We start from the raw sequence: 14,510 nt of genomic DNA on the forward strand, positions 1-14,510 counted from the left end.
TAAAATCAGTGTCCTAAACTCCTGATCCATAATAGCCATAGGGTATTTCCAAGTCAGGAGAAGCTTTATCAGTTTTGCTGCAAGTTCAAATTAACACTCTGGGGATTAATAATCTTTTCCCAGTTTCATTAATGAACTCTACAAAATGACCATTGTGACGTACTTAATTTTTGATAGAAAATACCTTCAAGCATTGGCAACTTTTTCCTTACAGACACCACTATATCTTTTTTAAATGTTTTTTTGAATGTGATTCATTATGAAAAGATAGTGCTGCAAGACAGAAATAAATATTCCACAGGGTAAGACTGTTCTGGACACGTATATGTCAATCTTGTGGTCAAAGCCTTTAGTTGTTCTAATTATAGTAATATTTGTGTTATTTTCATAATTATATTTGTAATGTAAAAATCAGTTATTCATTTGAATAGTCATTCAATGAAATAATATTTATCATAAACCTAAACTATTTACTCAATTTTGAAACTGGATAGTAAAATAAACTCAGTCCTTTAAATATTTTGTACTATTTCACATCTAAATACAGTTTTAATTTTAATTTAATTTTATAAACTACAGATTAGGATATGGGTAATTCTCTCTACGTACCTGGTTATCATGATTTATCACATTTTCTCCTAAGATAGTTGTGTGAAATTATGTCTGTGCTGACATGAACACATGACTTATCTTAGTATTATGCATTGTTTCATACTTGAGATCTGAAACTGCTTTTACAGTTTATGTATTCAGCCAAATCTCAATTCTCTTACATATGTTTAAAAGCATATCACACCCTATGGTTTTCTAATCCATCAAAACTAATGAGTTTACATATAGAAAGCTCAATAATTACTTTGACAGAAGCAAAGTTAAAGTTTGGGACCAAGTTACAGGGATTATTTTCTGTAGAGTAAGTAATATAGAAAAGAGAATTAATAAAAAAAGATAAAGCCGAAATTTCAGGTGTGTTTCTATTAAAAAAAAAAAATCTCTGACTTTTGCCTTCCTTACTGCCACTATAGAAGTCAACAAGCATTACTAATATTTTCCTTACTTGCTGAGTGGTGCTGCATCAGTGCTACATTCTGACCAGGAAGGTAAAGTTGCAGGCACAAATTTGCCCACTAGCTAAATGGCAAGTCTAAGGACAGTTTATCAGCAAGGACATTTCCAATGAAATTGTACCAATTGGGTATAATTGTTTAATGAGAACTGAGGTTCACTTCCAGCAAAGGTAAATGAAGGCTTTTTCATGCCACAGCACCATCTAAATTTTTTGGACAAAAATTTAGAAATAATAGAGGTGGAGGAGGACCTGCTGAGATAGTGATGTGTGGAAATAAAGATGTAGCTTTTGCTCTGCAGTAAAATATGAAGACTTCGAAGAAAGTATTAGGTATGGTTGAAAAATTATTTTGACATAGAAGTTTAGAGAGTCCAGAAAGCCAGAAAGAGTGTACTTAAAGTAATATTGCACTGAGAGAGAAGCAGAAATAGAGAGATATGTTGAGTACTACAAGGAAAGGGCTAGGAACTCAAAGACAACTAATATCACTGTCTAATAATTAAACACTTATAAGGTGCCACTGTTCTATTTTATATATAGTAATTTGTTTAATTCTCACAACAAAACCTTATAATTTATTTAGATGTGTACTATTGTTCCCACTTTATAGGTGAAGAAATAGGGGCTCGGAGAGGTCATGTAACTTGCCTAAAATCACACAGCTAATAATTGGCAGATCCAGGGCCTCGATCCAAGTGCTCTGGCTGCATAGCTCCTGCCTTTAACCAGAGCACTATACTGCTTCTTAGACGTAATGTTATTTATTTTAATAAAAGAGACAGGCAATATGGAGGGACTGAGGAGATTTGAAGCAGTAGCTCATGTGAATCCTTATGGGTTGGAAATGATGGTGAGGAAGCAAACAAGTAGTGATGTTCTGAAGACAGAGGACGCATGGAAATTGAAAGGGAAGGATCTTTTGACTCATCTGCATTAAATGATAGAAATTATTTTAAAATGGAATATTTAATTTTAATGGATGAACTTTTTTTTCAAAACTTAGATTTCTTGTTCACTGAGGCAGAAGATTGCTTTCAGTTTCAATTTTGGAAGCCTTAAAAGTTTGAAAGAAATAATTTCATTATCACTTCTACAAATTCACCAGAAAAATATGCAAATCTGATTAAATATATAGTTATGATTTGTTTTGCTTCTCATCAGATAATTTTCCTATGAGAGTGAGAGTAAATAATTAAAAAATCAGATTTTTTCAGGCAAATACCATACACTTACTTGAAATTAAGAGTTACTCATATTTCATTGTATTCTAGTAAATATTCCATAGTTTTACTATTCAGTCTGTATCTACCTTCTTTTAAATTTCCAGAACACATACACTCTTTGGCTTTTTTAAAGATAGTGAGTAGAAGAATAGCAAATATTTATTAAATCCTTATGTGTAGGTACTGTGCTGAGGCTTTTATGAATAACCTTCTTCCATCTTTTCAGAAAACCTATGGAGTGGGAACAGTTACTGTCACCATTTTATGGCTGAGACGAGGAGATTAAGAGGGGTTTCATCACTTAGCTAAGGTTGCACAGCTTTCAAGTGTGTGTGGTAGGGGATTCAAGCTTTAACAGTGGCACTGCAGAGTTCATGAACTCAAGGCAGAGTGACTTTACCCATTACATTAAATTTCTTTCTATCTCCATACTCCTTGTCTGTCAAGAATGTTATCATCCACTTAAAAAGAAAAAATACTATTTCATTCACCCTCCCTCACCGAAGCCTGATCTGTCCTTAACCAGCAAGAGTTAGATGATGTTCTGTGGACCTGTGTTATAGCAGTTGTCACCCTGTTGCTCAACCGCTTACTCTTCTGGGTTACTGATAATTCTTATATGATCGGGAGGAGAAGCCTTCATCTCATACTTGGGTTACCACTGCCTAACCTAATTTTTGGTACAGTATCATACCAATATGTTTGTTGTATGAATTGATCATTATTAACTATTCAAACTGTATACTTTCACGTCACTATTTTTATGCAATTAAGTTTCTTGCTCTAGGTATTTTTTTTTTTTTTTTGTCTTTTTGTCTTTTTTCCGTGTCCGGCAACGGATCGCAACCCTCAGTGTTGCCCCCGCACCGGACCGGGGACCGGCACCGGGATCGCAACCCTTGGTGTTGCTCCCGCGCCTCGCTCAGCCAGTGAGCGGGAACCGGTCTGTATGTGGGATCCGAACCCTCGGGCAGGAGCGCCGCCGCTGCGGCGCGCTATCCAGTGTGCCACCGGGCCGGCCCTCTAGGTATTTTTTTATTGTTTCTAAAAAATACATGTAGAAAGCACATAAAATCTAATTGTAAAAGATGAAAACAAGAAATACAATGCGAAATCGTTCACTCCCTTCATCTTCTGCCATCACTTTACCATCTTTACAGGTAAAAATTTTTAATATTTGGTATGTATTAATCCAGCCACTTTTTTTTACACTTCTATACAGTTTGCTTTTTTTTTTTTACATATATGAACAGAAATGTATTCTGTTCTCTGACTCACTTATAAACATAAATCTGGGGAGCTTTTCATTGTTTTTAATTTGTCACTATTATAATCAAGACTGCGATGAATATCCTTGAGCAGTCTTTTGTTATGCATATGTGCATTTTTATAGGATTGATTCCTGTGAGTGCAATTTTGTATTCAAAGAGTGTAAAATTTTTGATGAACATTATAAATTGTACTCCTAAGGCTTTCCCACCTTAACCCTCTACTAACCATGCATGAAAGGGTCAATTTTTTCAATTCCTTCATTACATTGAATAGTACACATATTTTACATTTTTGACAGTCTGGTAGCAAAAGTAAGTTTTTAAAAGTTATTCATTTTTGGTTAAATAAAATTGTGCATTTTTTCATATACATTTGGTATTTGTATACTTCTCTTCTGTGAATTGTCACCTGGTGAAAAACAAGATAAAAACCTAATAAAAAATAGACAAAGGTATTTTTCCTATATTATCCTATATGTTTTAGATGTTTTTGGATATTAATCTTTTTGGAGTATATATTTTACAGTATTTTCTCTCAACACTATGCCATTTTTAAAAAATTTTGTTGTGTATTTCATTTTTCAAAGGCTTTTAATTTATATGTCAAATCATTCCTTTCATAGCTTTCTGGTTCTGTATCACTTAGAAGGCTTTCATATCTGAACATTTTGAAAATATCCTATTTTTTCTTTAAATATTATTTTGCTTTACATTTATCTCCTTAACCATTCCTTCTCTAATCAATTTTTATATATAGAATGAAGTAAGGGTCGAATTTTCCTTCACATTAAGAAATTTATTACTGATTATCCCATTCATACTTATTTAAAGGACTTTTTTTTCATAGATTTGAAATATCTTTATGTCAATGCAAATGCTCATATTTTTGGAAATTGCTTTGATTTTGTTGTATTGATCTCTGTTTTTTTACCGCACCAGGACTATATTGTTTTCATTGGTTTAGATGTATAGTATCTTGTGGTTGACAAAACTTTATTTTGTTATTTAAAATCATATATTTTCTTTGCAATATAAATTTTAGAATGAGTTTGATAAATCCCACTCAAAAATCCTGCTTCAGTTATTACTGGATATGCTTTGGATTTATTAATTAGTTTGTAGAGTATTAACATCTTTTCAATTTGAACTTACTAATGATAGAATGTTTTTCTCCCCATTTATTCAGGTCCCTAAATCAAACCCTGTGATTTTATGTACATAGTTCTGGTAGTACTGTATTATTTCCTCACTTTTTAAAGGCATATGCTGCTACATGAAGTTGCACTGTTTCCACACTCACATATTCTAATTTTCATTGCTTACATGTAGGCACTCAATTAATTGATTGCTTTACAAATTTTATTGTGTTATGACTTGCACTTTGAAATTAGTGACTAAAATGCGTAGATATTTCCGTTGTTGGATATTTGTGTTTGTTTTTGTTTTGGGTTTTGATAAATCATTTTTAGTTTGGGGGATATAAAAATGAACAAGATTCATTCCTTGTTTTCAATGAACTCACAATCTAGCATGGAAGATACATGGTAGTAATTAACCATATTCAGTTTATAAGTTTATGAGTAAAATATTATGAAAAGTATTAAGGTGTAAAGAATTAACGTGGCCTAGGAAGATTATGGAGAACATCATATAGAAAATAACATTAGCAGAGTGAAAGTTTACTATGCAAATTTATTAAAGGTTTAAAAGTAGGAGAATGAAAACAGAAAAAAGTGTAGGCAGAGTATAAACTTATGGCAGGAGAACTGTAATAACAGCAATTATTTCATGGTACAATTTGGGTAAAGTAGAGACTTGAGATTTTGGGGGAGTAAAATTGGCACCTAGATAAGGTAAAATTTTTTATTGAAATTATTTATTATTGTAGGATATAATAAAAACTGGAAATTTAACAGATTTGCAATAAGAAGTGTAATCACTGGATTGGATACTTAAAGCTGTTAACATGCCAAGTACAATTTTAGAAAGTTATAAAAGATGGATTGTGGGCTTACATGGCATTTTATCTGAAAGTATTCAAAACACATGAAAATTATTTGGAAAATGTGTGCATACCCAGAAGAGTTCCAGAGATAAATCATCATCATCATCATCGTCCTTGCCTTGGGCAGTTACTACATTGATTTTTTTTATTTAGTCACCAATTTCCTGGACAATTCAATCTTAATCATGCAGAACACATGCCAATTTATTGTGTTATTAATATAATAACATACTTTTTTAGCCTTATAACATATTTTTACAATTACTGTTATATGTCGTTCTCTTAAGGACTCAGTCATTTTCAAAGCCTTAATGAGGGCAGTTATTACAAATTAATTTGCAAACTTTGTTAAGGAATAAGATAAAAGTTGTTTTGTATACAACATTAGTGCTTTATTAACAAGCATAAGGATCTGTGTCTGGAGATTAAGATTATGTATGTCACTCTTAAAAGTGCTCTAAGTATTGGTTGGCAGTCATCAGCTATCATAATATGTTTGATGAATACATGTTTGATGAATATATAAGTTAGAAAACAAATACTATTATTGATTTGTTTCAGAGCTTATAAATATGAGATATATTAAGAAAACTGAAACTTTAATACAACAGCCACTGAAAATATAATGACTCATGAAGAAGCAAATTATGAAATATTTCAAAACCTTAACTTGCACATTTTTTTCATTCCTGAGCTTTGATTTTAGGAACAGCAACAGCGTTTTAAAAATAACCTTAACAATGTTTGCAAACTGCATGGTAGTAAACCACTTCTTATGGGCCTTCTTCTAACATGGTTTTTATTAGAAGTTCTTTTGTGTCTTCTGGATGGCTCTCTTTTATCTTGTATGAGGTTTATCTTTCAAAACGTATTCGTTATTCCTTCACTTACTGCAGAAAATAGTAGTATTGTGTCTGAAAAGCAACTGCGCCCTGAGCCCAGCTAGATGGAAAGCTGCTTTTCCTACTTTCACAGTTGGTTGTTTAAATCTGTGACGCACTGACCTTTCATAAATAAAATTGAGAAGGAGTGACTTAGAAAATCTCTGTGAGAAATTCCTTGGCAGACTCAACTTTTTGTCTTGATTTCCCCATTCTGTCATGGAGATAACAGGGCTACTGTACTTCAGCTGAATATTGCTATGAAAAAACTGATTAAGGACCCTGGACCCTCCTTTACTGTCTACTGCTTTATAAATTCCGATTTTATGAAGGATGTTTGGTTTCAGAATTATTTCTTCAATCCCTACCCTTTTCTTTTTTCAAAGTACTATATAACCTCAGCATAAACATCTTTCTTTCATAGTTGTGTTTTATAATGGAATCATGAGGGTTATTAATAATAATAGAACATCGATTGAAATGTATTGTTTATTGTGCTCACTGGACAGGGAGAGAAGGATGATTCTTTAGCTGTTTGTATTAGACTCTTTTGGGAGAAGTATTCCTGTATGATTATGCTGTTAGTTATCTTTTGTTAAGCTACCAGAGTGTGTGTGCAAAAGGATTAAAATTAAATATTTATGAAATCCTGAAAGTGATAAAATTGTTTATTGCAAAATAAGATTTATTGTTGGCTATATGCTTCCAATCTTCTGCCATTGACCAAAAGCTATTAAAATTAGCTGGTAATTATTCTCTCAGCCTTTCCAACCAATGTAGGTTGTTCCATGCCATGATCAGTGACTCACAGTGAATCCTTTCAGTGCTTCATGGCCATGCCCAAAAGATTACATTTCTCACATCTCTGAGGCTGGGGATTCTAATTATCTATTTGTCATCATTGGCAAATGCTCATCTTGAGACATACAAAAAAAGTCTCCTTGAAGCTCTCTCATTTTATACCTTTCTGCATGCAATTATTTAAAATTTCATATCCAAAAGGCCTCTAAATTAGTCTTAGTTTGTGCAACACTTTGCCACAGATAAATGTTAAAAATAAAATCCCATTTTATTGTAATGAGCTGGGTGTCTTCAGCTTTCTTTCTATTATAAACCAGAAAAAGCCTGGAGTATATTTCTGGATTTTTCAAACTACACTGTTCCTGCAGACATACGCTGGTTTGCTCAAGGTTAGAGTGAGTTAACACATTCCTTTGAGCTGTCTTTAGAAATCTGTTGAGGGTGGAGTCACAGATGTTGTCCTTGGGACAAAGATTAATGGAGAGCTCTTATACCAGGTAATTCTGAGAAGTACAAATCTCCTGAGGCATTAGGGCAGGCCTGTGGCTCTTGAGGATGGCAGACTTTCTTGGAGACTTCTAAACTGTGCTGCATTAAATCAAAAGCAAATTTGTAACCTCCTGGTGCCAAATTTGTGTTTCATCTCTGTAGGTGAAAATGTTTTAATATCAATGCCTAATGTTTAAAAGTGCTGAGTGGAAAGTAGAAGAGAGGTGTTTTGATCTATTTTATTTTTTTAATTAATTTATTTTTAAATTGACAGATAAAATTGTATATATCGTGTACAACATGATGTTTTGAAGTATGTATACATTATGGAAAAGGTTAAATCTAGCTAATTATATGCATCACCTTACATAGTTATCATTTTTGTGTTGAAAACATATAACATCCACTTTCTTAGCATTTTTCAAGAATACAATATAACCTTATGAACTATAGTTGCCATATAGTTGCTGTTCAATAGATCTCTTGAACATCTAAATGTAATTTTGTATACTTTAACCAACGTATCCTAGAATACCCCACACCCCTCACCCTCCACTCCTGCCAACAACTGCCCCATACTCTTGTAACTACCATTCTACTCATTATTACTATGACATGATCTTGTTTAGATGACTTTCAGAATCTCAGACATATGACTGAGATCATGTGCTATTTGATTTCTGTGCCTGGCTTATTTTACTTAACAAAATGTCCTCCAGGCCCATTTGTGTTGTTGCAAATGACAGGATTCCCTTTTTTATGGCTGGATAGTATTCCATTGTGTATATATACCACATTTTCTTTGTCTTTTCATTTACTGATGAACACTTAGGTTGATTCCATCTTTGCTGTTCTGAATAGTGCTGCAGTGCACATGGGAGTGCAGACATCTCTTTGATTTATTGATTTCATTGCCTTTGGATAAATATCCAGTCATGGGATTGCTGGTTCATATGATATTTCTATTTTTATTAATTTGAGGAACCTCCATACTGTTTTTCCATAATGAGTGTACTCATTTACATTCCCAGCAACAGTGTGTAAGGGTTCCCTTTTCTCAACATCCTCGCCAACACTTGTCTTTTGTCTTTATGATAATAGCCATTCTAACAGGATTGAGGTGATATTTCATTGTGGTTTTGATTTGTGTTTCCCTAATGACTAGTGATGTTCAACACTTTTTCATGTACCTGTTGGTCATTTGTATATCTTCTTTTAAGAAATGTCTATTCAGGTCTATTGACCATTTTTTAATTGGGTTATTTGTTTTTTTCCTATTGAATTGTTAGAGTTCCTTATACATTTTGGATATTAACCACCTATCAGATGTATAGATTGCAAATATTTTCTTCTATTCTGTAGGTTATGTCTTCACTGTGTTGAGTGTTTCCTTTGCTGTGCAGAAGCTTTTTAGTTTGACATAATTCCATTTTTCTATTTTTTCTTGTTGCCTGTGCTTTTGAGGTTATACCCAAAGAACCATTGTCCAGACCAATGTTATAGAAGTTTTTTCCCTATATTTTCTTCTAGTAGTTTCATAGTTTCTGGCCTTACATTAAGTCTTTAATCCATTTTGGGTTGAATTTGTGTATGGTATGAAATAAGGGTCTAATTTTATTCTTCTGCTTGTAGATATCTGTTCAGTTTTTTCCAATGCCATATATTGAAGACACTATCCTTATTGTGTGTTCTTGGCACCTTTGTCAAAAATCAGTTGTTTTTAAATGTGTGGATTTATGTCTGGGCTCTCTATTATTATGTTCCATTGGTCTATGTGTCTGTTTTTATGTCAGTACAATGCTGTTTTACTAATTATAGCTTCACAGTACATTTTAAAGTCAAGTAATGTGATACCTCCAGCTTTATTCTTTTTGGTCAAGATAGCTTTGGCTATTTGGGGTCTTTTTAGTTCCATTTGAATTTTAGGATTCTTTTTATATTTCTGTGAAGAATGTTATTGGCATTTGACACAGATTGCACTAAATCTGTAGATTTCTTTGGAGTGTATGGATATTTTAATAATAATTCTTCCAATTCATGAACATAAAATATCATCCCATTTATTTTTGTCATTTTTAATTTTTGCCATCAATGTTTTATAGTTTTAGTATACCTCCTGGGTTAAATTTATTCCTAAGTACAGTTGGTGCTCCATAGCCATGGGTTCCATGTCCATGGAATCAACCAACAGTGGATTGAAAATATTCGGAAACAAAATGCATCTGTACTGAACAGAATGTTTTTTGTCATTGTTCTGTAAATGATATAGTGTAACAACTGTTTATTTAGCATTTACATTGTATTAGGTATTATAAGTAATCTAATAAAGATTTAAAGAATGAGGGAGGATGTATGTAGGTTTTATGCAAATACTATGCCATTTTATATCAGGGACTTGAGCATCAGCAGATTCTGATATCTGCAGGAAGTCCTGGAACCAATTCTTCACCAGATACCAAGGGACTTTGTATTTTTTCATTTTTTGTAGCTACTGTAAATGGGGTTGTTATCTTGATTTATTTTCTAGCTAGCTCACTATTAGTGTATAGAAACACTGCTGATTTTTGCATGTTGATTTTGTATCTTGAAATCTTATCGAATTTGTTTATTATTTCTAACAGGTTTTTGTGTCAGTTTGGTGACATAACAATTTTTGGTGAATTTTCTATATACATGATCATGTTATCAGCAAACAGGGGCAATTTTACTTCTTTCTTTCCAATTCTTTCTCTTGACTAATTGCTCTGGCTGAGACAGTACTACATTGAATAGAAGTGGTAAGAGTGGACATCCTTGTCTTGTTCCAGATTGTAGAGAAAAATCTTTTCATTTTTCTCCATTGATTATGATTTTAGCTGTAAGTTTTTCATCATTGGCCCTTATTGTGTTGAGGTATATTTCTTTTATGCTTAATTTGTTGAGAGTTTTTCTCATGAAAGAATGTTGAATTTTGTCAATTGCCTTTTCTCCATCTCTTAAAATGATCATATGGATTTTGTCCTTCATTCTGTCAATGTGATGTATTATATTGATCCATTTTCATAGCAAACAACCTGCACTCTGGAATTACAAGACTGTGGGTGATATTTGTAGGTTACATGGATTTGCATGAGACTCTTATATTTTTTTTTATAGTAAGTAGTCTAAATTTCCAAAAGCAAGGTACAAATTTGTTTGAATATGTTTTCGTGTTCTTTAGCATGTCATGTTGAAAATAATTTTATAGGTCACATTGTAGTTAGTGCTTGCTATGGGTCAAATGTATCCCCCCAAATTTCATGTGTTGGAAACTTAAATCCCCACTGTAACAGTGTTAAAAGGGTGAGGAATCCGCTTACAATATTTAAAAGTTGGGGTCTTTGAAAGGTGAATGAATTGTAAGAACTGTGCTCTTGGGAATGGATTAATCCTCTCATAGAATAATAAGTTATCTTGTGTGTGGACTGGTCACTTTATAAGGAGAACATGAGAAAGCTCTTGCCATACTTGCCATGTGACATTCCTGCATAGCTATAGAAGTCTACCACCAAGAAGAAGGCTCTCATCAGATGTGCTGGACCTTGGAATTTATAGCCTACAAAACTGTAAGAGATAAGTTCTATTTTCTTTATAAATTACCCAATTTCAGGTGTTCTAAGTGAGAGAAAAAAAGATTAGTACAGTGTTTTCTGGTCATATATACCACAAATTGTGATTGTTTTGATTCTCTAGTTGTTTTGAAATTCAAGCCTGTGATTTAACAGAAATTTTTTCTGAACTTCCTAAAAATGTAAAATAGTGGCCTGTTCACAAATAAGTTATTTAGGCAGAGCTCTGTCCAAAATGTCCGTTTATACCACTCACTTTACTTGAATAGATGTGTAAGATGTATTTTCAACATAAAGATCTGAATATTTCCTGACCTTAGATTCCTGGACTGGAATAGTTTCACCTTAATGTTTTTCCTTTCATGAATTTGAGTTATCCCTTCTGTTCTTGCTGGTAATCTTTTGCATGTTCAGGTACAGTACTCCCTTTAAGAGACCTGAGAGACCACCTGCGTCAGAATCACCTGGGATGTTTTATTAAAAATTGCATATTTCTGTTGATTACTTGGGAATCTGCATTTTGTTAAGCACTTCATGTGCTTCCAATATACACAACAATATGAAAATCACTACTTTTAAGGCTCAAAGGTTATTTATGGCATAAGGTTACAGGCATGTACTCACTCCCTTGAAGCTGGAAGGCCTTAGAGTAGGTACCCTTAGCAGTAAGCTTGATCTCCTTTGGATGGTAGAGTCATGAGCTGGTTATTCCACAATGAAGATATCAGGGAATCGGTTGTAAGTATTTGAAAACATTTTTTTTTTTTTTTTTTTGTGTCCGGCAACAGATCGCAACCCTCAGTGTCGCGCCCGTACCGGACCGGGACCAGCAACGGGATTGCAACCCTTGGTGTTGCTCCCACACCTCGCTCAGCCAGTGAGCGGGAACCGGTCTGTATGTGGGATCCGAACCCTCGGCAGGAGCGCCACCACACTCCCAAGCGGTGCACTGTAGCAGTGCGCCACTGGGCCGGCCCTGAAAACATTTTTTATTCTTATTATTTAATGTGTTACCATTTTAGATATTCTGTTTGATGGCTATAAATAAAACTCACAATCTGGATATCTCAGAAATTCTCCCAAGTTTGGAAAGGTACTGAAGGGTTCTTATATAATTAGGAGACACCCTTATATTCAAATAAATATACTGGCACATATAAACCATGCACATAACTCTAAGGTGTCCAACAGTGCCTTTCTGGTGAAAGACATGGCAGCGTTTCCTTACTGACTATTCTGGCTTCTAAACCTGGAATAATCTGCAAATCTACTGATAATGCAAGTAGGCAGTGCCACCTGAGCTTCCTGCAGCAAGTGCTAACTGAAAAATATAGGACATTTTTAGGTTTTACTGTTATTCCATGACGTTCTTTAAGGAAATCAGGAACTTTGAAAGATGGGGAGAGAAAAAAATAAGTAAATAGGTTATTTCAGCATGAAATAATTGATAAAAAAAAAAAAAACAAGATCGGTAGTTATTTCTGGTCATTTAGAACCCTACAATTTCAACACAATGTGTTAGTTTCTTCAAAAGCTGGTCAAAGCTCTATGAAGAATTGATTGGACTAATTTTTGGTATTTTTAAAGTGCATTTTGGTGGCAAAGATTGGTGCCTTTTGATATCCATCCAGAGACATAGCCACTCAGTTGTGTTAGCTTCCTTGGGTTTCCCGGAGATTTAGAGTGTGATCCTAAATGTTGTCTAATTTCACCATCAAAGCTCTCTTACTATTTTTATTCACTATGGATTCACATTGTATTTTAAAGTTATATACACCTTTTTCATAGCACTTCCCTGAAATGAATGTGATATAAATTGGTCTTCCAGATTAGTCTGAGAAGATCATGATTATTTGGTGATCAGAGCTGTAATTCACACACCACATAATCTTTGTTTAGCACCAGAAGTCTTCTTTATAAAACAATCAAATTCTACAGTATGGAGCCTTTGAGCTTGATTGTTCTCTATTATATTTCTTGCATCTTTATTCAAAGACAATATTGTGAGATTATCTTTAGTTTAGATATGCCAGAACCCTGTAGATGGTCAATATATATTTGGTAGAATAGAAAATCATTAGAATTATAATTGGCATATTAGAGAATAAACAGAACTAATAATCTACATGTAGAAGAGAAGCAAAGAAGTCAGCTGTTCGCCAGCCACAGTAAAATTACTTTAAAAATAGTATTATATTGTCCTTATATTCTCCTAAGATTCATATAGCCCAAGTAGACCTACCTGTTAGGACAACCTTATCCCTTTGCTACAGTCGTTTGCCACCACATTCTGAGGGAAGCTCTGCCTCTGTCATTTAACTGCCTGCTGTTGTCTCGTCTTCATGTACCTGCACATGACCAGTCAGTCCTGGGAATAAGGGTCATGCCTGTTGGTGGCCATTTGCTTGAAAACACTTAGTTAGTTGGGGACTATAGCCTCTAAAGGACATTTTTTTGTCTGTTTTTGCATTTTGTTTTTAATTTTTAAAATATTTGTGTGTTGGTCCTTTCTGTATACCAGAAATTCACTCCCATCTTTTTCTTCTTTGTTTTACATTTTGAACCCTGACCCGTCTGTTTAATTTGGTTTCCCTCCAAATTAGCGAAAGCATTGGCTATTAAGATAGACAGAATTGCCAAGGTCAAGGGTTCAGATCCCAGTACCAGAAAGCCACCAAAAAACAAAACAAAAACCAAACAAAATGATGAAAAAAGATAGAATTGAAATTCTCACTCTATGACTTAGTAACAGTTTGATTGGGGTTTTTTATGAGAATGAAAATAGATCACATATGTACTTGCCTAGCACAACACCCTTAGTTGACTTCAATAAATGTTGTTTTGTCCCTTTCCTGCCTTCACAGCACCTATTTACAGCCCCTCCATAACTAGACATCGTACTTCTTTCCTGCATATCACCTTGCAATACACGATATTCATCAGTTCCTACGCGGCCCCGAACTGTATGTTACAACACATCGTAAGGCCAACTCTAAGAGGAAGGGAAATATAGCTAAAGTATAGCTATTTTTGCTTCTGCCAAACGAGGATAGAAACTACTTGCTTTTTGATCGATGTGAGGAGTCTGATAGGGACCCAGGCAAAATGGGACACGCTAGTCTCCCAGGGAATAAAATGAGAGCTTTGAGGTAGACTCAGTATATGGAAAAATTAAACTGAATCC

The 14,510-nt window shown here is 33.9% G+C and overlaps 1 protein-coding gene across 1 annotated transcript in view; it reads left to right on the top strand.

The window, feature by feature from the left end:
* TRHDE (thyrotropin-releasing hormone degrading enzyme) overlaps positions 1-14,510 on the top strand; it is a 374,981-nt gene that overhangs the window by 300,542 nt on the left and 59,929 nt on the right. The window lies entirely within an intron of this gene.

The sequence above is a fragment of the Galeopterus variegatus genome, unplaced genomic scaffold, assembly GCF_000696425.1.
Source record: "Galeopterus variegatus unplaced genomic scaffold, G_variegatus-3.0.2 Scaffold1058, whole genome shotgun sequence".
NCBI lineage: Eukaryota > Metazoa > Chordata > Mammalia > Dermoptera > Cynocephalidae > Galeopterus > Galeopterus variegatus.